Here is a 27073-nt window from a genome sequence, read left to right on the forward strand (position 1 = left end):
ATAATAATTTTTGGTTAGGTAGTTAAAGTAAGGATAAATGATGCCTTCCGAAGAAGGGCACAATTGGAATGGCCAGTTTACCCCTTGACCTCTCTTCGGTGGCATTCTTTATTCTGGAGCAAGGAGGGATGGCTGAGGGAATCTGTCTGTGGGTCCAACATGGCGCCGTCCTGCTCCTTGTACGAGCCTCAAAGATGGGGACAACCGTTTGGGGGCAGACATGTTTGTAGCACGTGATCCAGGCTCAGTCCCAAGGCAGCCGGAACGTGACGCAAGGCTGAGGCGGGGCTCCTCCTCCGCACCCTGGCGTCGAGCGTCTCGTGACAGGTACTTCCGCTCGGGGCGGCGGCGGTGGCGGAAGTGGGAGCGGGCCTGGAGTCTTGGCCATAAAGCCTGAGGCGGCGGCAGCGGCGGAGTTGGCGGCTTGGAGAGCTCAGCAGAGTTCCCTGGAACCAGAACTTGGACCTCCCCGCTTCTGTCCTCCGTTGAGTCTCCTCCTCGGCGGGAGCCCTCGCGACGCGCCCGGCCCGGAGTCCCCAGCGCAGAGGCCGCGGTAAGCAGCGGGCCCAGCCCGGCCGGCGGCCTGGCCCCATCCCCCTCCTCAACTCTTCGGTCGCCAGGGCCTCGCGTCCTCCCTGTCCTCCTGGGCAAGCTCCAGGCCCAGCCCTGGCCTCGCGGGGAAACGGCATCGCTCAGGCCCCCGGAGCAGGCCAGGACCCCACCCCGCTTGGAGAGGTCGGAGGTCGTCGGGCGTGACCTCTGGCCGGGTTGCCGGCCCCGGCCGCCGGTCTCGGACGCTCTGTTTACTGTTGGCGTCGATCTCAGAGACCCAAGAGGGTTCATTGACTTGGACGGTCCTGCGCCGTGGCAGGACGCGCTAGCCGGTGGAGTTATTTAGCGCGGCGAGCAGGAGGGTGTCAGAGCCAACGCCGCCCGCCGCCGTGCCCACCTGGTGGGCATGGGTCACAGGCGCTGGGGACCGAACCGCGTTCCCATCCGGCTCTTCTGTTGAACAGCCTGACCCTGTTAGTGGGAGAGGTTCCCTGACGGCAACTGAGTCAAGGCGTGAGTCAGGTCACGTGCGCTGGGATCGCCTCAGCACTTGTGTATATTGAGGCGCCTCTGGCACTGGGAGACAGGGAGCTTTTTGTCCTAGGCATGTTACGGTAAATCCTGAGAGAAGTTTTTCAACTTAGTCGGGGAAAGATGGTAGTTGGATGTAGAGTTGTGTTTCCATTCGGACCGTGTTGGGGGCCTCTTTCTACATTCATTTTACACTTGATACCTAATGGGTCATAAGGGGAATATTGAGAATACCGACAGCAAATATTTGAGCGTTTGTTGTATGCTAGGCAGCGTGGCAAGACCTTTTAACAGATCATTATGTTTAGTTCTTTGAACAACCCTCTAAAGTACCACTGTTGTGCCCACTTAACACAGTGGGAAATTGAACAGAGAGGCTAAGCCATTTGACCAAGGTCACACAGCTAAGTTACGAAGCAAAGATGCAAGCCCAGGCAGTCAGACTCCAGAGCACTGTATTCAATTTCTAGGTTATACTGCTTTCATGTGCCCCTGAAGCTTGTGGTTTATCTTTTGCCACCTGGTATCTGTACCTCACTGCCTTCCACCACCTCCTTTCTTTCTGTTGATGTCGTTTGAAAGTCTTTCTGGTAGCATCAGTTCTCCCTTAAAGCCATAAGAAATGCCGTTTGGGACTTATCACACATATTGTATGTAGTGTAGTTGAATTAGGAGCTCTTGAATACTGGCGGGGTACTTAACTGAGGTTTGAAAAATTTTGCAGGTAGGCCTGGCAAACCTGCCTAGTGAACCTTTCTTACAACCTTAGTTGATGGCTGTCCAGCCAGTTGGTTCTTCCCTATTCAAAATACTGCATCTTTGGTTTCCTAAAGAACAGGCTCTTGTCTCTTTCTTGTGACTTAAGCAGCTGATGAGGCACATGATTTCTCATCCATGGATTAATAAAGTCTCGTCTTAGTTTCTCTCTTCAAACCTGGGAAGGTTTGTTCAGATTTGAGTTTAAGAACTGGAAGGTGAGTTAGGAGTGCTTCTCCTGAAGGGACTGGCTAAGTTAAAGCTTAGCATTCACAATCCTGTTGTATTCAGATTTGTCTTTTTTTTTTTTTAACTTTGTTACCCAGCCTAAAATATTTAAGTGAGTAATAAGTACTGTAGCTTTATATAATGTTTGAGTTTAGAGGAGAGTAGTGATAGGCACCTTTTTATTCATTCATGAAGTATTTTGAGTATCCATTGAGTATCAGCAATGTATCAGGCGTTGTGGGATGTTGACTCAGGGAGATCGGCATGGTTCCTGTCCTCAGGGAATTTTTAAAAGGTGAATGATCTTGGCCAGAAATTGTGTTGTGGAATGATTTGGTGGTAGAACTTGAGGCTTTTTGGAAAGAGTTATTTCTTATCTCTGCTGATGAATCCGTAGTAATCCAAAGGATGGTGTTCTGGCTAACTTTAAGGCTTTGTTAATTTTAACAACAGCATTTGTATGGCTTGCCCTTCAGAGAGTGTAGAAGATAATATTACAGTTTCTAATTTATCACATCTTTTAAAGAGTAACCTTCAACACTCAACTTGTTTCTCCTTTTCCTCTGGTGGCATTTGTTTTATTTTATTTATTTTTTGAGACGGAGTTTCTCTCTTGTTGCCCAGGCTGGAGTGCAATAGCGTGATCTCGGCTCACTGCAACCTCTGCCTCCCGGGTTCAAGTCATTCTCCTGCCTCAGCCTCCCGAGTGGCTGGGATTACAGGCATGTGCCACCATGCCTGGCTAATTTTGTATTTTTAGTACAGACAGGGTTTCTCCATTTTGGTTAGGCTGGTCTCGAACTCCCTACCTCAGGTGATCTGCCTGCCTTGGCCTCCCAAAGTGCTGGGATTACAGGCATGAGCCACTGCGCCCAGCCGACTCTAGTGGCATTTTTTTTGTTCACTCGAGAGGTAGTCCATGTCACTACCATTACCTTACCACTGCAGTGTCTTTGAGCAAAGGTACATTTGGCATACTGGATTTTTTTCTTCAGCTGGCAAGAAAGTTTAATGTAGCACTGATACTGTGTCGGCCATAGTTTCAGTACCATTCTACATAGAAAAGCTGTGCTACCCTATCTCCCACAAACTTTCTAGGTTCCCTTCAAGAGAAGATTTGGATTTTGCATTTGTGGTAGAACTGCATGAGTAAACAGAGGGTGGAATGTAGAAGATACTCTAAAAATAGTTTTATTAGTATATCCTTCTAGGTAGTTAGCAACCACGTGGGGCAATTTTTTTTTTTGTATTTTTTTTGATGCCAACTGTGTCTAAGCTCACAAAACCTGTATCAGAACAACGCTTTGTAGTAAAGTGTGGCTTTGAATCAGTTTTCTGACCCCACTGCCAAGTGAAGCCAAAAAATTATGGTTATTTGATTAGCTTTTAATACGTCTTCAAAGAGTTCTTCGCTAATAACGTTTTTGCTCTTACTTTGGCATTAGCCTTTGTATACAAAGATGCAGCAAACACAGACCACACAAATATGACAGTTGTCTTATGCACATTGCTTTCTGGCATTTGACACAAATATTTTAGTTTTTCCTATGATAAAGTATTTAACTCCCCATTCATATAATTCAACAAATACAGCTGAGATAGATTTGACCAGATGTTGGACTTAGAGCTGTAGGCAGGCTTTTTTTTCCTGGGGAGGTAAGGATTGGAAGTCCTTCTGAATAAGGCTAAACAGAGGTTCCCCTTGGCACTAAATGTCTTCTTCTGAAGGCAACTGAAACTGGAGAAATGAACTCACCGCCTCCCCCCTTATTTTTTGGCTATTGGCTTGCTGTTGATGACTCTTAACCTCTCATATAAGGAAGGTTGCCGCTGTGTTCTCAGGCATCCATTCCTTTGTGTTACCACGCGCTTATCTGTTAATATCATCTAATAGTTCTCTGTGCTTCTTTGTCTGCAGTTTGCTGCAGAAACATTTTGCAATGTGTGGATCTTTTCAGTTATTTGCTTCTGCATCTTCCCTCTATTCTGTTTTTCCCCACACTCCATATGGCATTAAAGACAGAAAAATAGTTTGCGTTTGGGTTTTAAAACTTTTTTTTTTTTTGGAAGGAGTCTCGCTCTGTAGCCCAGGCTGGAGTGCAGTGGCGCCATCTCGGCTCACTGCAAGCTCAACCTTCCAGGTTCATGCCGTTCTCCTGCCTCAGCCTCCCGAGTAGCTGGGACTACAGGTGTCCGTCACCACGCCCGGCTAATTTTTTTGTATTTTTAGTAGAGACAGAGTTTCACTGTGTTAGCCAGGATGGCCTCTAGGATGGTCTCAATCTCCTGACCTCGTGATCCGCCCGCCTCGGCCTCCCAAAGTGCTGGGATTACAGGTGTGAGCCACCATGCCCGGCCAAAAACTTATTTTTAAAACATTTCTTAATGGTGGTTGTGGTCACTGTGATTTGTGAATCAGAGGTATGAGTGATGTGGCAAGTGAAATCAAAACAGGTTTTTTAGCAGTGTCTGTTACCAGTTTCAATTTTAGTATCCCAGGCTGTGATTACAAAAACACATTTAAGAATAGCTACTTGAAAAAAAAAAAAAAAAAAAAAAAAAAAGAATAGCTACTTGCAAAATATCTCCTTGGGGGAGGAGAAAGCTTGGAAGTTGGTTCCAACACTAATCTACAGTACTGGCCTTGTTCATTTGCTTGAAGATGCAGTACTTAACTCATGAGACCTGGAGTCTCTGTTTTGGTGATGGCATCACTGCTGAGAAATTAAGTTTGCCTGATTCTTTTGTCCACTTCTGGTCTCCTGGGACTGTCTACAGTTGGGACCAAGCAAATCTGAGGAAGCCTATTAAGGGAAGCCTGGGACCAGGGCAGTTTAGGAATTCTCCAGCCTTGCTTGTCTCTTAGTTGGTCCTACTTGTGTGGCTGCTGCTGTAGGAGGTTCTCTCTTCTCCCTCAGCCTTTCCTTTCCAGCTTTGCTTCATACTACTGGGCATTAACCATCTCACATTAGGAGTCCCTTAAAAATTACTTTGTGAAATAAATAGTTATATCATTGATTTCCAGTATTGGTATGTAAGCGTAATAAAAAGTTGCTTTCCATTTAGTAAACTTTGTACTTTGAGTTATTTGAGAGTACATAATTACAAAGCTGCTATGAATTAACCTTAAATGACACAGCATAGACTTTATGAAAAATAGTGTCCCTTATATATGGTATGCAGTCAGCCTACCAGCAGTTCTCCCGTGCACTTACAGATACAGGGATCCCTGAGATAACTGCGAGTCATCTAAAACCCACTCTTAAATCCTCTGACCTGCAGCATGTTGGTGGTTGTTAAAAGAGCAATAACATTTTGTAGAAACCTTCCTACACATTTGCTTTTAAATGCTTTATAATATTTCTGTGCTGTTTGTAGTTTATGTATGATTTCTTTTGGTGCTCACAACTGTTGTGTGTATCTGCCTGAGATAGCTGAGGCTGTATGCTCATGTGGCTCAGCTGAAATGTCAGTTTAGGTCTGTTAACTCAGCTCAGTGCTCTTTCTGATGTACCATCTTGCCTTTCCATTATACGCTAGTGCCCTAAAGACTGCGTCATGTTACCCCTTGTAAAAGTGTATCTTTGACTGGGGGCGATGGCTCACGCCTGTGATCCCAGCACTGTGGGAGGCCGAGGCGGGCGGATGACAGGGTCAAGGGATAGAGACCATCCTGACCAACATGGTGAAACCCTGTCTATACTAAAAATACAAAAGTTAGCTGGGCATGGTGGCATGCACTACCTTTTTTTTTTTTTTTTTTCCTCTGAGACGGAGTCTTGCTCTGTGGCCAGGCTGGAGTGCAGTAGCATGATCTCGGCTCACTGCAACCTCCGCCTCCCGGGTTCAAGTGATTCTCCTACCTCAGGCTCCCAAGTAACTGAGACTACAGGCGCGCGCCACCATGCCCAGCTAATTTTTGTATTTTTAGTATAGATGGGGTTTCACCATGTTGGCCAGGATGGTCTCAATCTCTTGACCCCATGATCCGCCTGCCTGAACCTCCCAAAGTGCTAGGATTACAGTTGTCAGCCACCACACCTGGCCCCACTACCTTTTATTTAAAATGATATGTCTTTTTTGCTGATTATTAAACTATTCAGTTAAAAAATAAGCTAGGAAAATTCAGAAATATATAGAAGGAAAATTTGTGATTTACTACCCTGAGGAAGACCAAAGTGTTAACTGGTTATTTTCTTCCTTTGAATGTATACTTTAATACCTTCCTTTAATGAAATTCAACTCTTGGCCAGGCATGGTGACCAGTACTTTGGGAGGAGTAATCCCAGCACTTTGGAAGGGTGAGGCAGGAGGATTGCTTGAGCCCAGGAGTTCAAGACCACCATGAACAACAAAGTGAGACTCCATCTCTACAAAGAAAAAAAAAATTAGCTGGGTGTGGTGGGTGTGGTGGTTCACCTGTGCGTGGGAGGCTGAGATGGGAGGATCACTTGATTCCAGGAGTTTGAGGCTGTAGTGATTTGTGTTCGTGCCACTGCACTCCAGCCTGGGTGGCAGAGCAAGACCGTGTCTCAAGGAAAAAGAAATTGAACTCTCCCCAGAAATGATGTGAGAATTTAGCTGTGGAAGAGACAGGACACTCTTGAGTCATGTGACCTGTGATACTTCTCCTAGTAGACAATGAATGATGAGAAGCTGGGGATCATAGGAATAGCTGTATTTTAAAAATGTTTAATGGTAATGAGTGAGGAACCTGATGCATCCAGCTCCAGAGTAAGGTTTATTTGCCATGGTAACACTGGATAAGTACATTGTTGCCTGTATTTCCAAGTGATTTATCATTTCTGTATTTTAGTATACATACATATATAAAGAAAAGTGCACAAATAAGTGGATGACTTGGATAATTTTTATAAACCCAGAGGCCCTCTTAGTCTCCTTTAAGTCATTATCATCGATGCCCTGATGGTTGGGTAGTGAGTCTTCTGATTTCTAGAACTGTAGACTAATTTTGCCTGATTTGGATTTTGTGTAAATGGAATCATACACTGTGTATTCTTCCGTATCTGGTTTCTTTGACTCAGTGTTGTTTGTGAGACTTTGTGTCGTTGTGTGCAGTTATAACTGGAGTTTCCATTGCTCAGTAGTATTATGTGATATATCATAATGTATTTAAGTAAAAAGACTGAATTTTAGAGTATGTGTCTGTATTCATTTGCTAGGGCTGCTGTAACAAGTATCACAGATAGAGTGGCTTAAACAGAAGTTTTATTTTCTCAATTCTGAAGGTTAGAAATCTGAGGTCAAGCTGTTGGCAGGATTGGTTTCTTCTGAAGCCTCTCCTTGGTTTGTAAATAACTGTCTTCTCTTCCCTGTGTCTTCACATGATCTTTCCTCTGTATTGTCTCTCCCAATCTCCTTTTCTTTTAGGACACCGGTCATACTAGATTGAGGCCCACCCTTATGACCTCACTTAACCTCAATTACCTCTTTAAAGGCCCTGTCTGCAAATAAGTCACATTCTGATGTATTGGGGATTAGGATTTCAACTTAAAAATTTTAGGTGGACACAGTTCACTTCATAAGAGTATCTATTCTGCTCTAGTAGATATGGCCAGTTTTCGAAAATTGTACCAGCGTACTCTCCCATCAGCAGTGTATAAGAAGTCCAAATATTCCACATCCTTGCTAGCACTTCTAACTTTTTGTCTCTTTAATTTTAGTTCCCTCTGATAGAAACTCATTTCTTTATGGCACCATGGTACAGCCTGTTTACTCAGCAGTGTAGGGGAACCTCAAGGGACTGGGGAAGGTCATCCTGGAGTAATATGTGTCAGTTTGAGAACACCTCTTGGAAATGCTACTTTCATCCATTGGGGTTAGAAGCAGAGGTTCGGCCAGGCACAGTGGCTCACGCCGGTAATCCCAGCACTTCGGGAGGCCGAGGTGGGCGGATCACTTGAGGCCAGGAGTTCGAGACCAGCCTGGCCAACATGGCGAAACCCTGTGTCTACTAAAACTACAAAAAATTAGCCAGGCATGGTGGTGGGCACTTGTAATCCCAGCTACTCAGGAGGCTGAGACATTACAATCGCTTGAACCTGGGAGGTGGATGTTGCATGAGAATTGCTTGAACCTGGGAGGTGGAGCTGAGATCTCACCACTGCACTCTAGCCTGGGCAACAGAATAAGACCCTGCCTCAAAAAAAAAAAAAAAAAAATGGAAAGCACCACTTCAGTCCAGTGAGTGAGCAGTTAGTCTTCCATAGTTGCCCATAGCTTACTTTTATAGTCTGGACTCCATTCCTGGTGGTGGAATTGGCCTATAAAAGAGTAATCTGTGGGGTATAAATCTAGCCATAGTAGATCTTGCTTTCCTTCCAACTCTCTTTTTTGATCAGACACTTGGGCCCTTAAAATATCATATTCTGTCATACATATGCTAGAAATAGGTCTGTTTTGCATATTCTGACTGACCTTTCAGATATTAGTGGGCCTTTGACCACCAGCTTGTTGGCTGCGTGATGTTCAGCTTTGTGTATCCATTATAGACCTTAGTTTGATTGAAATAACATTACATGACTTTGCCTGTCTTCCAACTTTAAGCCACTTGAGGACAGGGATGAATCACTATTCTAGAATGGATCTTGAAATATTACTAAACTTTTGTTTAAAATTTTTCCAGTTCTAACTTTGCAGAGTAAGTTATTGTTTATAGCATGTAAATTATGCTTCTGGGTCACTGATTAATATGTGTAGGTTTCCCGAATGATAAACTATGTGTTGTGTTCATTTAACAGATTTTTCTTCTCTACTATAAGAAAACACTGTTGGCTCCTGTGGGGAATTATTCAGGAATAATTATAAATACAGAGCAGATGAGAGTCATTTAGTTTAGAGTTGTTCAATGCCTAGGGTGGTGAGGGACATGTTGAGTGGATTTTTAAATAAATCAGTAGTGAGGTTACAGTTGGGAAACCATTGTAGTTGGAAGGAATGGCATAAGTCGATGAATGGATGTAGGGATTGCAGTAGCTCTAATTTGGGAATGACTGTATGTATGGAATCCAGATCCTGGTGGGGAGGGCAGGCACTGCAATCCCGTGTTTTGGAGGATTTAAGTTCAACCAAGTGGCACTTCGCTCCATAATGCTGGAATAGACACGGCATAATCCTGTCACTTGAACCTCACAAGTAAGTCAGATGGTACCCCAGTTATGGGTGAGGAATGGCTTTTATGTTGTCATTTGTTTAAAGAAACCATACATCAAGAGCTTAGTGGGCCAGGACTGAAATACTACAAGTGTTGTGCTTAAACTTTTAGAGAGTTGTTTCTTCAGAAGTGGCTTTAATGAAAAGTTAAACATGGGAGCTGGTTAGGGGAGGTGGGATAGAGGAAGAGAGCAGTAAGTTTGGTTTTCCTCTTTAGCCATTTATGGGCTCCTCTTAGCAATTTATGGGCAATCTTTTTTACTGGTTAAATGCCTGAGATAATCTAGGGTTGATATCAAAAGCTTCCAGCTATGGAAAATAGTTCTTATGTAACTGTTTTACTAGGTATCTGCTTTCCAGTTTGTCTTACCAAAAAGAAAAAAAGGCACGAATCATCCTAGTCTCTCGTTAGAGACTAAACTTTTGGTTTAGTGCCTGCGTTTAGAAAGCTTGAGAACAGTGGTGCATCACCTTGAAGAATCTGTTGATCTAAGAGTGAAGTCCTTTTCACAAGAATTGCCTTCCAAGAGACTCTTCTTTGTGTAAGTTGCCTTTGCTTTTTCCCTCCCAGCAGGAAGGCAATACCCAGAGCAAAGTACATAAACAATGTCTTTACATTTCATAGAGGTTGTTACCTTGTTTAAGCTTCACAATTTAAACTAAGTAGCATTTGATTTGTCCCCCCCCCCCCCCCAGTGAGGAAATAGACTAAAAGGTCATGCTCAGTGTCTTGGAGCCACTGTGCCTTAGTGGTACTGGGACTAGCATCCAGTATTCCAAGTTGACAGATAATTCTTTAATGATAGCAAAAGAGTAATAGCATCTTCTGTGGAAGAACAGTCTTTGTAAATTTTATCATTCAATTTTATTTAAATGTTTTTAAAAGAAGGTTGCTCAGAGTAGTCTGTTTCTTTTGAAATATAAATTTTCCGGCGGTAAATCTTCAAGCACTATCAGGCAGAATAAGCTAGGTTATGCTATAGTAACCAATAACCTTAAAATGGCCGAAAAGAGCATTGGTTTTCTAGAGGCTCTGCATCATTCTTTCTCCAACCAATGGAGCAGCTGTGATAGGAGTATTGCTGGCTGCCTTGGCAAAGGGAGAAAAAACTGTTGGAGGCTCTTGTTCCTACAGTTAAATTCCAGCACAGGAATGACACATTATTTCATGTCAGTTCTGCTTACCGTTCATTGACCAAAATGAGGCACACCACACAAGGAATCAAGTGTGATCCTAAAAAAAAAAAGAGCTTAGTTATAGATACTGTGTTGCCCATCTTTACTCGCTAATCGCCTTCCTATTCTAGGAAAGTTGTTTTTTGTTTTTTTTGGAGACAGAGTCTCCCTCTGTCACCCAGGCTGGAGTGCGGTGGTGTGATCTTGGCTCACTGCAAGCTCCGCCTTCTGGGTTCACGCCATTCTCCTACCTCAGCTTCCTGAGTAGCTGGGACTACAGGTGCCTGCCACCATGCGCCCGGCTAGTTTTTTGTGTATTTAGTAGAGACGGGATTTCACCATGTTAGCCAGGATGGTCTCGATCTCCTGACCTCCTGATCTGTCCGCCTCGGCCTCCCAAAGTGCTGAGATTGTAGGCGTGAGCCACCACACCCGGCCTTTTTTTTTTTTTTGAGATGGAGTCTTGCTCTGTCACCCAGTGACGATGCAACCCCAGCTCATAGCAGCCTCTGCCTCCCAGGCTCAAGCGATCCTCCCACCTCAGCCTCCCAAGTAGCTGGGACTACAGATGTGCACCACCATGCCCCAGCTTATTTTTTATATTTTTGATAGAGATGGGATTTCACCATGTTGCCCAGGCTGGTCTTGAACTCCTGAGCTCAAGCAATCCGCTCGCCTCAGCCTCTCAAAGTGCTGCGATTACATGTGTGAACCACCTATCTTTCAGTCTTTTTTATTCTTTGGAGACAAGGTCTCACTCTGTCACCCAGTCTACAGTGCAGTGGCGCCATCATGGCTCACTGCAGCCATGCCCTCCCCAGGCTTAGGTGATCCTCTCATCTCAGCCTCCCCAGTAGCTGGGACTTACTTTCTGCTTTTGTACATTTATTGTCTTTTGTGAATTAGCTTTTGTTCTCTGAAGCCCGTGTGAGGTTCTTGTACCTCACCTCTCTCCCAGTTTATAAACTTTATATGGCAAGAATTTTGATTCTTTTCATGTTGCAAACATTGTTCCTGGCTTGTATCTCTTGGTCTTGTTTGGCTGATGGCATGTTTTTGTAACATAGAAACTTTTCTGTAGTCACATCTGTCAATTTGTTTTCTGTGTTTCATATTATGCTTAGGCCTTTCCCACCCCCAGGACAATAAAAACAATGTTTTCTTCTAGTAATTCTAGTACTTAGCCAGGTATTATATGTCAGGATCTTTTCCCAAATGCATAGTTTTTCCAGTATTTTATTGTATTATTATCTTTTCCTCATTGACTAGACATTTTTTTATCATACAGTATATTTCCCACCTCCATGTCTTTTTTTCTTTTTCTTTTTTTTTTTAAATTTTAGATAGATTCATTTACGAAATAGAGACAGTGTCTCACTATGTTGCCTAGACTGGTCTCGAACTCCTGCACTCAAGCAGTCTTCCCACCTTCACTTCCCAAAGTGCTTGGATTACAGGCGTGAGCCACCATGCCAGGCTGTGTCTGTTTTTTTTTTTTTAACTCTTCTGTTTCATTCTTTGTCTGTGGGACAGTACTACTGTCTTATTTGCGTGTGTTTTGTTTTATATATATACACACACACACACAGATACGTACATGCATACATATACTTATACACACACACACAACAAATTTTTTTTTTTCCTTGGAGAGAGGGCATTGCTCTGTCACCCAGGCTGGAGTACAGTAGTGCGATCACGACTCATCGACTCATTGCAGCCTTGACCTCCCAGGCTCAGGCAGTCCTCCCACCTCAGCCTCCTAAGTAGCTGGGACCACAGGTGTGTACCACCATGCCCGATAGAGATGGGATCTTGCTGTGTTGTCCAAGCTGGCCTCAAACTCCTGGGCTTAAGTGATCCTTCCACCTTTGGCCTCCCAAAGTATTGGGATTACAGGCATGAGTCACTGTGCCTGACCTATTTCATAATTTATTGTGATAAGCTAGGCAGTTCCCCATGTTTCCTAGAACTCTGCTGAAGTTGGATTCAAATACATGTTTACTTCTGATTAAATCGGTGCTCTTTCTATTCTTTGTCCCTTAGTCATCTTATGTCTAGCAGACTCGTTCATCAAGAAATTTAGAGGGAGCCTGGGCGCGATGGCTCATGCCTGTAATCCTAGCACTTTGGGAGGCCAAGGCAGGTGGATCACCTGAGTTAGAGACCAGCCTGGCCAACATGGCGAAACCCTGTCTCTATTGAAAATACAAAAATTAGCCCGGCGTGGTGGCTAATGTCTGTAGTCCCAGCTACTCAGGAGGCTTAGGTAGGAGAATCACTTGAACCCAGGAAGGGTAGGTTGCAGTGAGCTGAGATAGTGCCATTCCACTCGAGCCTGGGCAACAGAGCGACTCTGTCTCAAAAAAAAAAGAAAAAAAGAAATTTAGAGGGTGCCTTTCCTGAGGTGCCTCAGCAGAGTGAAGAAGCTAAATTTTCTGCCTCCCAGTGTTTCTGGGGAAAATACCCTGTAAATGAATGTTTACTCAGGAGGTTTTTGAGTACTTACCATGTCCCAGGCCCTGTGCAAGACAGTATCTATACAAATGGTAAAATATCTGGTTCCCGGCCCCCAAGGAGCCCTGGGTTTGGTAGGGCATTGGTCATTGGTATATATCTTTTAATCCTTGTATACTTACTGGCTTATGTAATGGATTAAAAGAAGGCCTTGGAAAGCAAGTATTAGACTTTTTATTTGTTTGTTTTTGGAGACAGTCTCACTCCTTCACCCAGCCCTGTGGTGCAGCGGCGTGATCTCAGCTCAGTGCAGCCTGTACTTCCCAGGTTCAAGCGATTCTCATGCCTCAGCCCTGTTCCCACCTCTTCTAATTTTCGTATTTTTAGTAGAGATGGGGTTTCGCCATGTTGGCCAGGCTGGTCTTGAACTCCTGACCTCAAGTGATCTTCCTGCCTTGGCCTCCCAAAGTACTGGGATTACAGGCGTGAGTCACCATACCGGGCCACAAGTATTAGATTTTTAATTAGGTTCATGAAGCCTCTAAGCATTTCGTGTTTTGCCTTCACTGTTTTTTTTTTTTTTTCTTTTTTTTCAGTATTTGAACATACAGTCACTTCATAATCTACAATTTAGATGGATTTTTACTGTTAACTGTTGTCTAACTTTGGCAAATTGGATTTATTCCTGGTGGAAGGTTATTCCCAGTTCCATAGGAATGTCCCAGATTTACATACATTAAACATGTTTCTTTTGCCACAAAAGTTTCTTTTCTGCCTTATTAATTTTAACATTTAAAGAGGGAGTTAATTAATTTTCACGATTTAGAGTGGACCATTGGGCCAGTCTTTATTTTCAGGGATTTGGCAGAAATGTTAGCGGTCTGAATTGAACAAAACAGTTACCCGTTAAGACAGGAAGAAAGTACACTGGGTCAACTAAGTCTTCCTTTTTTCCTCCTGTTGTTTTCTAAAGGCATAGCTAATCATTTCTGCATGTTGCTATATGAAATCCTGTCTACACGCAACTGTTTACTTGTTCCTGCCAAATGGCTGTCTTTTGTGGTTTGCAATTCTGTGAACCTATAAAGTCATCCTAAGTTGTGGAGCACACGTGATCTTCTGGGGACAGAGAAGGAGGGCTGTCTCTGAGGAGGGTGGAACCCTATGGGCAATTTTCTGTTAGCCAGGTGTGGAAGTGAGGCAGTATTGGAAAGATTCTCCTTGTGAGTGTGAGAGGGAGGGGGCATGTGTTGGCTGACCCTGCAGTGCACCCTCATCCCTGTATAGATGGTGTGTACAATTAGTTAAAAACTTCACCTTTTCAGAGGAGAAGTCAAACAGTGTATATCAAAATCTAAGAAGTTAGTTTAGTTTTTCTCCTTTCTCCTGCTGTAGTAGGAACCACCAAGCTCTCCTCATAGTGATACAGGGTGAGTGGAAAGGTAGTCAGTATGCAGGTACTCAGAGGATGCATTGTGCCAGATGCTATGGTAAAGAGATGCCAGAGGAGAAAGACAGTTCCTGCGCTGGAGGAATTTTTCTGGTTGGCTACCTGACAACGAAGAATCACCTGCCAAAGAGGAGGATATAGTATGAAATAATAAGATTTGATAGTAGGCTTCAGGACAGTTTTTCACTTTTTTGTTAATAAGCAATGGTATCTATAATAAATCCAGTTGTACAAAAGGAGTTTTGGAAAACAAATGCTACCTCAATCCCTACCTACTTAGAGACAGTATTGAACCCTACAGAATTCCTGTTTTTTGACCTACAAAATGAGTTTTTATTTTTGTTTTTTCTCTTTTTAAAATATTTAAATGCAGCTGTACTTGGAAAAAAATGAGCTTTATATGATAATGCATGTAAATGTGAGTATAACTTGTTCAGTACCCTACTTTAAAAACTACGTAAGCGCAGTTTAGAATGTTCAGCCAGGTGCAGTGGCTCATGCTTGTAATGCCAGCACTTTGGGAGGCCAACGCCAGAGTATCACTTGAACCCAGGAATTCAAGACAAGCGTGGGCAACATGGGGAGACCCTGTCTCTACAAAAAAAAAAATAAATAAATAATTTGAGCATGGTGGCACATGCCTGTAGTCCCAGTTACTTGGGAGGCTGAGGTGGCAGGATTGCTTGAGCCTGGAAGGTTGAGGCTGCAGTGAGCCGTGATTGTGCCACTGCACTCCAGCCTGAGTGACAGAGCGAGACTTGTCTCAGAAAAAAAAAAGAATGTTTATTAATACTACATGTATGTCTGCCTTACTTCGAATATGTGTTCTGAATTGACGTAGGGGCAGAATTTTTTTTCTCACTTGGGTTTTCTCTAGTGAGAGGGATACATATAGGGAAAAGAAGGAGAATGGACCTGTGACTTTCGTTAATATGGCAGTACCTGGGAGGTGGGCTCTCTGAGTAAGCAGACATTCTTGGGCAATGATTTGAGATGATGGTAGGCCTTGAAAATGTGGGGAAAGAATTGGGACCGAATATAATAAGCAAGCAAGCATGGTATGCAATACTGATTTCAAGTGAGCATTGTGGTCTTCAAGTATGTTACTTTTCAAGAGCCCAGGTAGGAAGTACTGTGATGTGGCAAAAAGCAGAAAGTTTTGTGGTACTTATTTTCACATTAACAACATCTTTGGCATGAAAATCTATCCATATTTACATATTTGGAAGGGAATGAGAAGAAAATGATATCTGAGGGGGATTATTCTGGTAGAAAGTATTTACATTTGTTGTAAAGCACAAGTATGTATACAAGCCTAGTATAAGATAATAGCCATGGCTGTAAAGTCGAGGAAGCCTATTTGACAGAAGTTTTTTTTCTTCTTTTTTTTGAGACAGAGTCTTGCTCTGTCACCCAGGCTGGAGTGCAGTGGCATGATCTCAGCTCACTGCAAACACTGCCTCCTGTGTTCAAGCTATTCTCCTGTCTCAGCCTCTCAAGTAGCTGGGATTACAGGCACGCACCACCACCCCCAACTAATTTTTATATTTTTTAGTAGAGATGGGATTTTGCCACGTTGGCCAGGCTGGTCTTAAACTCCTGACCTTAGGTGATCTGCCTGCCTCGGCCTCCCAAAGTGCTGGAATTATGTGAGCCCCGGTGCCCAGCCCTATTTGACAGACTTTGCACAGATGAGGGATGAGGGGTGGGCATGGACATGCGCAGCAGAGTTAGTGATGGAGAAGTGGAGAAGCAGGGCTGATGCTCTTGAAAAACAGAAGTAACCTTAGCTCTCTGGGCACTTCGATAGATATCTGGGCACTTTGGGCATAGTGTGGTACGCAGGTTTGTATCAGTTTCTGGTAATACACAATAGAAGTTCTCGACTTGCTCTTTTGTTGCTCATCAAAGATTATATCATATGCATGGCTATTGAATACTGAATGGTCAGTTGCTGAAGTAGTTTTGGCTATTTTTGGCTATGTTTAGTAGGAATTGCTGGTTGATTTTTGAAACATCAGTTTCCCAAGCATTTTAAGTTCTGGCTTACCCTACTGATACAAGTTAACTGCCTCAAAAAAGGCATGTTTTAGGAAGAGAAGGTTAGAGAGTATTTCCATAGTGAGACCTAAGAATTTTCCCTCTGTGGACCATTCTTTGTATTCTTTCTTATATATGCTTCCAAAAAGGTGCTTCCAATAAGACAATGAAAGCTAAATACTTCAGCAAAACATATTCAAGTTCTAATTTGTGCTGGGCACAGTTAGAAGTATTCACTCCAGGGCCGGGCGCGGTGGCTCAAGCCTGTAATCCCAGCACTTTGGGAGGCCGAGACGGGCGGATCATGAGGTCAGGAGATCGAGACCATCCTGGCTAACACGGTGAAACCCCGTCTCTACTAAAAACTACAAAAAACTAGCCGGGCAAGGTGGCGGCGCCTGTAGTCCCAGCTACCCGGGAGGCTGAGGCAGGAAAATGGCGTGAACCCAGGAGGTGGAGCTTGCAGTGAGCTGAGATCCAGCCACAGCACTCCAGCCTGGGTGACAGAGTGAGACTCCGTCTCAAAAAAAAAAAGTATTCACTCCAGCTGTAGCTTCAGAGCACTGGGCAGTTGTTTCCAGAATAAAGACACTGGATGCAAATTTTATGTCATGCGCTTAATCACTTCTTCTTTTTTTTTTTTTAAAGACGGAGTCTCTCGCTCTATCGCCCAGGCCGGAGTGCAGTGGAATGATCTCGGCTCACTGTAACCTCTGCCTCTCAGGTTCAAGCGATTCTCCTGCCTCAGCCTCCCGAGTAGCTGGGACTAGAGGCACGTGCCACCACGCCCACCTAATTGTTTTTGTATTTTTAATAGAGACAGGGTTTCACTGTGTTAGCCAGGATGGTCTCGTTCTCCTGACCTTGTGATCCACCCGCCTCCACATCCCAAAGTGCTGGGATTATAGGTGTGAGCTACCACACCTGGCCTCTTAATCACTTCTTTTTTTTTTTTTGGAGCTCTGTCCCCTAGGCTGGAGTGCAGTGGCAGTGGCGTGATCTCGGTTCACTGCAAGCTCTGCCTCCCGAGTTCACCCCATTCTCCTGCCTCAGCCTCCCAAGTAGCTGGCACTACAGTCACCTGCCACCATGCCTGGCTAATTTTTTATATTTTTAGTAGAGACGGGGTTTCACCGTGTTAGCCAGGCTGGTCTCGATCTCCTGACTTCGTGATCCTCCCTCCTCAGCCTCCCAAACTGCTGAGATTACGGGCGTGAGCCGCCGCGCCCGGCCCCTCTTAATCACTTCTTAATGCTACATTTCACTGCTGGCATTTTGAACACTGCTTAAACCCAGGATCCACTAGTTTGATGTTTTGAGTCTGCTTTTACATTAGATTATCTTTATTTTCTTCTGCCACATATCAGATCCTTTCCTGTGGTAGTCTTCTTTGGTCATAAGCTATTTAAGGAAGGAGTCCTTAAATCACTGTCCTTTTTTATTTTTATTTATTTTTTTGTTTTTGGAGACATGGTCTGGCTCTGTTGCCCAGGCTGGAGTACAGTGGCATGATCTTGGCTCACTGCAACCTCTGCCTCCCAGGCTTAAGCCATCCTCCCACCTCAGCCTCCCTAGTACCTGGGACTACAGGCACGCGCCATCATGCCCGGCTGACTTTTGTAGAGATGGGGTTTTGTCATGTTGCCCAGCCTGGTCTCAAACTCGTGAGCTCAAGTCAGCCGCTTGCCTTGGCCTCCCAAAGTGCTGGGATTATAGGCTTGAGCCACTGCAACCTGCTCATCACTATACTTTACTGCAACTAGAAAACAGATAATACCTGTATGTACAATAGAATATGCACATGCCTGGCATTCTCTGTAGAGGGAATTAGCAGTGACTTAGGGATTGAAAGCATTTGATTGAGGTCTAAAAATTGGACTGGGCCACTGATAATTAAATTAAAACTACAGACTGGGGGTGATGTCAAGCAGTATGGCAGAGTAGGAAGCTCGAAGGCCTTAGTCCTTCCCACCAAGTCAACCATGAGCTGGAAAGAGTGGTTGGAATCAAGTGTTTTGGAACTCAGCAACTTGATTAGACACTTATAAGGACCCAGGGGAGTGATGTGTGAAGGAGAGGCTGCAGGTTTTTCGTAAGTGATGTGCTCACAGATGGACAGTTCTAGCTCTCAACAAGCAATAATCAGCAATCCCTGAAGAGTGGAAGAAGCAGATTTCCAGAGTACCACAATGTAATACTCAGATTGTTTATTTCTCAACAGAAAATTATAAAACATAACAAGAAAACAAAGTGTGGCCCATTCACAGGAAAAAAAAAATTGATAGACACCATCCCTGAGGAAGCCTAGACATTGGAATTGCTAGCCAAAGACATTAAAGCAACTGTCAGCAATATGCTCAGTGGACTAAAGGAACCATGGACGAAGAACTAAAGGAGAGCAGAAATACAGTCTCTGAACAAAATCAAGAAAGAGGCTGGGTGCAGTGGCTCATGCCTGTAATGCCAGCACTTTGGGAGGCCAAGATGAGAGGATTGCTTGAGCCTAGACATTCAAGAAAAGATCAGCCTATTCAACATGACAAAATTCTTTCTCTCTTTTTTTTTTTTTTCTCTGAGACCGAGTCTCACTCTGTCTCACAGGCTGGAGAGTAGTGGCGCGATTTCAGCTTACTGCAGCCTCCACCTCCTGGGTTCAAGTGATTCTCCTCCTCAGCCTCCAAGTACCTGGGATTATAGGTGCCCACCACCACACCCAGCTAACTTATTTATTTTTAGTAGAGACGGGGTTTCACCATGTTGGCCAGGCTGGTATTGAATTCCTGACCTCAGATGATCCACCTGCCTTGGCCTCCCAAAGTGCTGGGATTACAGGTGTGAGCCTCCGCGCCTGGCCAAATTCTTTCTCTTAAAAAAAAAAAAAATGATCGGGCCTGATGGCACATGCCTGTAGTCCAGCTACTAGGGAGGCTACAGTGAGAGGATCACTTGAACCCTGGGTTGGAGGCTGCATTGAGTTATGGTCACATCACTGCACTCCAACCTGGGTGACAGAGTGAGACCCTGTCTCAAAAATACAGAAATTATAAAAAGGAACTATACAGAAATTCTGGAGCATATAAGTACAATAATTGAGATGATAACTTTATTAGAAGGGTTCAACAATAGATTTGAGCAGACAGAAGGGCCCATACCTAGGTCAGGTCTCTTAGAAGAACTGATCCATCTGGGAGACATTTGAAATTTATTCTCTTAGTTATTTTGAAATATGATACAATATTATTTGAAATATGATGCATTATTATTGACTACATTTCACTGTAATAAAAAGAAAACATCACAGTGGAAAGGCCACACTCCTTCATTATCCAGTTGGGAACCTCAGCAGCGCAGCCAAGTGATCTGCTAAGCTGCTTTGGGGACCACACCCATGCCACTTCTATAACTCCCAACAAAGCCTGGTTCACAAGATTTCCTTATCCTATTGTGGACCTTTTGGCCCAATTAACATAGGCCCACAGGATTTAAAGTTGCTGTTAGTTCTTGTGAAAAGCCAACCAGGTAATGTCAGTGTGAGGTTATATGCAATGTGTGTGTTTCTGCCCTGCATTTGACTCAGAGCCACTTGTAATAATTTTTTTGCTGTTGGGGTTACCTTGATACTTCTGAAGTCACTTTTTCATTAAATTTTTCTGGTTAACTCCAAGTACTACATGCCTACCTGTTGCCTAAACTAGGGTATGCACTACCCTAATTCTGTGCAGGGAGGGTGCCAAACAGCAAAATATGTGTGACCCATCTTTCTGGAGTTTCAGTTGTACTGTAAAATTTGGAAGAAATGGTAGTTTATTAAGAACCATCTTTTTTTTTTTTTGAAGCAGAGTTTTGCTCTGTTGCCCTGGCTGGAATGCAGTGACATGATCTCAGCTCACTGCAACCTCTGCCTCCCTGGTTCAAGCAATTCTCCCACCTCAGCCTCCCGAGTAGCTGGGATTACAGGTGTGTACACCGCCACGCCTAACTACTTTTTGTATTTTTATTAGAAATGGGGTTTCGCCATGTTGGCCAGGCTGGTCTTGAACTCCTGACCTCAAGTGATCCACCTGCCTTAGCCTCCCAAAGTGCTGGGATTACCAGCATGAGCCATCAGGCCCGGGTGAGAACCGTCTTATTAAGAAAAGACACAGAAGAGCAGGGAAGGGGAGAAGTGTTCCAGGAAACACAGTCCAGGCTCTGACATTGTCCCAGGTGGGATGGAGAGGCTCACCGCTTACTTTGAATAGGATACTTTTGAAGACCACAGAGTTGCCAGTTGTCCTCTTGACTTAAATCCCATGCAGAGACTTTCAGTTTGCACACATCCATCTTCTGCTGGTTGAGTCCTCTGAGCTGGGTGTGCTGGTCACACAGCAATGTGGGTTTCTTGACCAGCGCCCCCTGGCAGCTATTTAAGTCCATGCCTGGCTGACCTGCCATGCTGTATTGTCAGGATCCATGGAGCTCGGGATCTTGTTGCTTTCCGTTCTAAATGCAAGGAGACATTTGAAATAGACTCAGATATTCTGAAATGTCCAAACGTATATTATTGACTGTAGTCACCCTGCTGTGTAGTAGATCTCCAAAGTTATTCCTCCTATCTGAAACATTGTACCCTTTGATAAACAACCCTCCATTATTTCTCTCTCCCACCACCCCAGCCTCTGTTCACCATCAATCTGCTCTCTAATTCTGTGGGTTCAACTGTTTATTTTTAGCTTTTAAATTTTTCTTTAATTTTTAGAGACAGGGTGTTGCTCTGTTACCCAGGCTAGAGTGCAGTGGCTCAATCATAGCTCACTGAAGCCTTGGACTCTTGGGTTCAAGTGATCCTTCTGCCTCAGCCTCCCAGTGAGCTGGGACAATAGTCCTACACTGACACACCTGGTTACTTTTATTTTTTGTAGAGATGTGGTCTCACTGTATTGACCAGGTTGGGGTTCAACTTTTTAAGATTCAACACATTAGTGATATCATATTGTAATTGTTTTTCTGAGGTGATAGATACATGTTAGTTAGCTTGACTTAATCATTCCATATTGTATACATGTATCTAAAACATCACATGGTACCCATAAATGTATACAATTATGATTTGGTAATTAAAAATCGTATTAACTGAAACATAATAGGCTGGGTGTGGTGGTTCACATGCCTGTAATCCTAGCACTTTCGGAGGCCGAAGGGCAAAGATCACTTGAGGCCAGGAGTTTAATCAGCCTGAGCAACATAGCAATAGTCTGTCTCTACAAAAAAATAGGCTTGTTGGTGTATGCCTATAGCCCTAGCTACTTGTGAGGATCAGGCCAGAGGATCGCTTGAGCCCAGAAGTTTGAGATTACAGTGAGCTATGATCCTGCCACTGTGCTCCAGCCTGGGTGACAGAACAAGACCCTGTCTCTTAAAAAATAATAATAGGCCGGGCGTGGTGGCTCACGCCTGTAATCCCAGCACTTCGGGAGACCGAGGTGGGCAGATCACCTGAGGTTGGGAGTTCAAGACCAGCCTGACCAACATGGAGAAACCCCATCTCTACTAAAAATGCAACATTAGCTGGGCATGGTGGTGCATGCCTGTAATCCCAGCTACTTGGGAGGCTAAGGCAGGAAAATTGCTTGAACTCGGGAGGCGGAGGTTGCAGTGAGCTGAGATCACGCCATTGCACTCCAGCCTGGGCAAGAAGAGCAAAACTCCATGAAATAATGAAATGAAATGAAGAAATGAAATAATGAAATGAAATGATGAAATGAAAAGAAAATGAAAAAAAAAAAGATTTTTTTCTTTTTTAAGACGACTCTTGCTCTGTCTCTCATGAGTATGTCTTTATCAGTAGCATGAAAACAGACTAATACAGTAAATGGGTGCCAGTAGAGTGGGGTGCTGCAGAAAAGATAAGCGAAAATGTGGAAGCCACTTTGGAACTGGGTAACAGGCAGAGATTGGAAGAGTTTGAAAGGTTCAGAAGAAGACAGGAAAATGTGGGAAAGTTTGGAACTTCCTAGAGACTTGTTGAATGGCTTTGACCAAAAGCCTGATAGCGATATGGACAATAAGGCCCAGGCTAAAAAAAAAGAAAAAGGCCCAGGCTGAGGTGGTCTCAGATGGAGATGAGGAAGTTGTTGGAAACTAGATCAAAGGTGACTCTTGTTATGTTTTAGCAAAAAGACTGGTGGCATTTTGCCCCTGACCTAGAAATTTGTAGAACTTTTAACTTGAGAGAGATGATTTAGGGTATCTGGCAGAAGAAATTTCTTTTTCTTTCTTTGAGACAAGAGTCTCGCTCTTGTTGCCTAGGCTGGAGTGCAATGACGTGATCTCAGCTCACTGTAACCTCTGCATCCCAGGTTCAAGTGATTCTTCTGCTTCAGCCTCCTGAATAGCTGGGATTACAGGCGCCCGCCACCACGCCCAGCTAATTTTTTATTTTTAGTAGAGACGGGGTTTCACCATGTTGGCCAGGCTGGTCTCGAACTCTTAACTTCAGGTGATTCACCTGCCTCAGCCTCCCAAAGTGCCGGATTTACAGGTGTGAGCCACCGCACCTGGACAGCCGAAGAAATTTCTAAGCAGCAAAGCATTCAAGAGGTGATTGGGTACTGTTAAAGGCATTCAGTTTTATAAGGGAAGCAGAACATAAATGATAGGAAAATTTGCAGCCTCACAATGAAATAGAAAAGAAAAACTTATTTTCTGAGGAGAAATTCAAGCCCTTGCAGAAATTACAAGTAGCTGAATGTTAACCCCCAAGACAATGGGAAAAATGTCTCCAGGGCATGTCAGAGGTGTTCATGGCAGCCCTTCCCATCATAGGGCTGGAGGCCTAGGAGAAGATGGTTTCATGGGCCGGACCTAGGGTCCCTGTGCTTTGTGTAGCCTGGGGATTTAGTGCCCTGCGTCTCAGCTGCTCCAGCCATGGCTGAAAGGAGCCAATGTAGAGCTCAGGCTGTGGCTTCAGAGGGTGCAAGCCCCAGCCCTGGCAGCTTCCACGTGGTGTTGAGCCTGCGAGTGCACAGAAGTCAATAATTGAGGTTTGGGAACCTCTGCCTAGATTTCAGAGGATGCATGGAAATGCCTGGATGTCCAGGCAGAAGTTTACTGAAGGGGCGGAGCTCTCATGGAGAACCTCTGCTAGGGCAGTGTGAAAGGGAAATGTGGGGACAGAGCCCCCACACAGAGCTCTCCACAGGGAAACCGCCTAGTGGAGCTGTGAGAAGAGGGCCACCATCCTTCAGACCCCAGAATAGTAGATGCACCAACAGCTTGCATCATCCACCTGGAAAAGCTGCAGACATTCAACACTAGCCTGTGAAAGCAGCCAAGAGGGAGGCTGTACCCTGCAAAGCCACAGGGGTGGAGCTGCCGAAGACCACGGGAACCCACCTCTTGCTTCAGTGTGACATGGATATGAGACATGGATTCAAAGGAGATCGTTTCGGAGATTTAAGATTTAAATGCCGTGCTGGATTTTGGACTTGCATGGGGCCTGTAGCCTCTTCATTTTGACCAGTGTCTACCATTCAGAACAGCTGTATTTACCCATTGTCTTTACCTCCATTGTAGCTGGGAAGTAGCTAACTTGCTTTTGGTTTTACAGGCTTGTCTCAGATGAGACACTGGACTGTGGACCTTTGTGTTAATGCTGAAACGAGTTAAGACTTTGGGGGACTGTTGGGAAGGCAAGATTGGTTTTGAAATATGAGGACATTAGATTTGGGAGTGGCCAGGGGCAGAATTATATGGTTTGACTATGTCCCCATCCAGATCTCATCTTGAATTCCCATGGGTTTGGGAGGGACCCAGTGGGAGGTAATTGAATCATGGGTGCAGGTCTTTTCCATGCTGTTCTCGAGATAGGGAATAAGTCTTACGAGATCTGATGGTTACAAAAAGGGGAGTTTCCCTGCACAAGCATTCCTCTCTTTGCCTGCCACCATACGTAAGATGTGACTTGCTCCTCCTTGCCCTCTGCCATGATTGTGAGGCTTCCCCAGCCATGTGGAATTGTAAATCCAGTTAAACCTCTTTCTTTTGTAAATTGCCCAGTCTTGGGTATATCTTTATCATCAGTATGAAAACAGACTAATACAGTGACCTCCAAGCTACACTAACTACAAATCCTAACTAAGAATGCTAACCAAGGCCGGGCGTGGTGGCTCAAGTCTGTAATCCCAGCACTTTGGGAGGCCGAGACGGGCGGATCACAAGGTCAGGAGATCGAGACCATCCTGGCTAACACGGTGAAACCCCGTCTCTACTAAAAAATACAAAAAACTAGCTGGGCGAGGTGGCGGGCGTCTGTAGTCCCGGCTACTCTGGAGGCTGAGGCCGGAGAATGGCATAAAGCGGGGGGACGGAGCTTGCAGTGAGCTGAGATCCGGCCACTGCACTCCAGCCCGGGCGACAGAGCTAGACTGCATCTCAAAAAAAAAAAAAAAAAAAGAAAAAGAAAAGAATGCTAACCAATAGTACTGGTGCTACAAACTTTGCTAACTAACTAATGAGCATATTACTAACAACACTAACTGTATACTGACTTCACTAACATTGCTAACCAACAATACTAATAATACTAACCAACAGCATTAACTAAATAAAAAATGAAAAAATGCGAAAAACAACAAAGGAAATGGAAGAAAAATGGGAAGAAGATATAAGAATTTAAAAAGTAGGACAAAAAAGTAAAGGAGGATGAGAAAATAAAAAGAAAAAAGAATAAGAAAAAGGAAATTTAAAAATGACAAGAAAAATGAGGACAAAGACAAAGTAGAAAAAAAAGAAATAAAATAGAAAAAAACACACACATAAGGAAACAATATAATTGTGATCTCTGTTTGTCAGGTCACCAAAAATCAACTTACTGGGCTGTGCAGACCAAAAACCTAGATCCTGCCAAGTGCTTATTTAGGTGATTGTAATTCTAGAACAATGGCTCCTTATAATGTCCAGAGCAAGAAATGAGCCAGTCATACGTAGCTGGGGATAATCCATAGTGATTTTCTCACTTTTGGTCTGAAGAACCTTTTCCTCTTTAAAAAAAAAAAAAAAAGTGCTTATTCTTTAGATGGGTTATAGAGGTTGATATTTATTTTTTTGGAAACCTGAAGTATGCTACAGCAGCCTTTTTTATTTCCAGGTTCAAAATCTCTTAATACCTTTTGGCTTTTAAACATGTCATAATGTGTACACTCAAAATATTCAATACCTTTTTCTGAATTAAACTCTGAATGTTTGGTCTCAAAATGTTGCTACAAATTAACTGACATCATGATACCCTAAGGAAATGTTCTGTTGCATAAGACACAATTGGGTACATGATTGACATCTGTAGAAAGGAGAGGAGGATATCTATTATCATGATTTCCCTAGAAGATCATACCGGATTTCTCATCAAAACTTTCAAGAACACAAGTTAGTGGGTGGATGTATTCAGTTATTGATGGAAGAAAACTGTCAATTATGAGTTCTATATCCAGCAAAACTGAAATACTGTCATATGCAGCAACATGGATGAAACTGGAGGCCATTATGTTAAGTGCAATTAGCCAAGCACAGAAAAACAAATATTGCATGTTCTCACTCATGTGTCAGAGCTAGAAAAGTAGATTTTATGAAGATAGAGCATATATTGGTGGGGAAGCAGATAGAGGATGAAGGGGGAAAAAAGAATATAAATATATTTATTACCCTGAACTGTATACTTAAAAATGATAAAAATAGTAAATTTTGTGTGTGTGTGTGTTTAACCTGAATAAAAAATATTTTTTAAAAAACGAGGGTGGAATTGAAACATTCTCAGATGTCTTAGTTTTTTTGTGCTGCTCTAACGAAATGCCTATGACTGTTTATGAAGAACAGAAACTTGTTTCCCACAGTTCTGAAGGTTGGGAAGTCCAAAATCAAGGCTCCAGCAGATTCAGTGTTTGATAAGTGCTTGCCCTCTGCTTTCAAGATGGTCCCTTGTTTCTGTGTCCTCACTCTGCAGAAGGAATGAATTTGCTCCCTTGAGTCCTTATATAAAGTCATTAGTCCTATCCTTAAGGGTGGAGCCAGTATGGCCTAATCATCTCTTGAAAGCCCCACCTCTTTATTTTTTATTTTTGCTAGAGAGGGAGTCTCACTGTGTTGCCCAGGCTGGTGTCAAATTCCTGGGCTTAAGTGATCCTTCTGCCTGGGCCTCTCAAAAGTGCTGTGGTTACAGGTGTGAGCCACACCTCTTAATCCTGTTGCACTGGGGATTAAGTTTCAGAATGAATTTTGGAGGAACACAAACACTAAAACTACAGCACCAGATAATCAAAAGCTTAAGGAGTTTGTTACCACTAGATCCCCCTTCACGAAGGAAGTCATAAAGGTTGAAATAAAAGGACATTAGACAGGAAATCAAATCTATATGAAGATATAATCATGTCTGATAAAGGTAAATATATGAAAAATTATAAAAGCTAATACTGTTGGCCGGGCGCGGTGGCTCACACCTGTAATCCCAGCACTTTGGGAGGCCGAGATGGGCGGATCACGAGGTCAGGAGATCGAGACCATCCTGGCTAACACGGTGAAACCCCGTCTCTACTAAAAAATACAAAAAACTAGCTGGGCGAGGTGGCGGGCGCCTGTAGTCCCAGCTACTTGGGAGGCTGAGGCAGGAGAATGGCTTAAACCTGGGAGGCGGAGCTTGCAGTGAACTGAGATCCGGCCACTGCACTCCAGCCTGGGTGA

General features: G+C 43.8%; 1 protein-coding gene across 1 annotated transcript in view; it reads left to right on the plus strand.

Moving 5' to 3' along the window:
- Positions 1 to 315: 315 nt before the first annotated feature.
- Positions 316 to 27073, plus strand: part of RAB7A (RAB7A, member RAS oncogene family) — an 82430-nt gene continuing 55672 nt past the window's right edge. The window contains exon 1 of the mRNA XM_010354628.2: positions 316 to 553. The gene's annotated coding sequence lies outside the window, so the exon portion shown is untranslated. The remainder of the gene's footprint in view (positions 554 to 27073) is intronic.

The sequence above is a fragment of the Rhinopithecus roxellana genome, chromosome 1, assembly GCF_007565055.1.
Source record: "Rhinopithecus roxellana isolate Shanxi Qingling chromosome 1, ASM756505v1, whole genome shotgun sequence".
NCBI lineage: Eukaryota > Metazoa > Chordata > Mammalia > Primates > Cercopithecidae > Rhinopithecus > Rhinopithecus roxellana.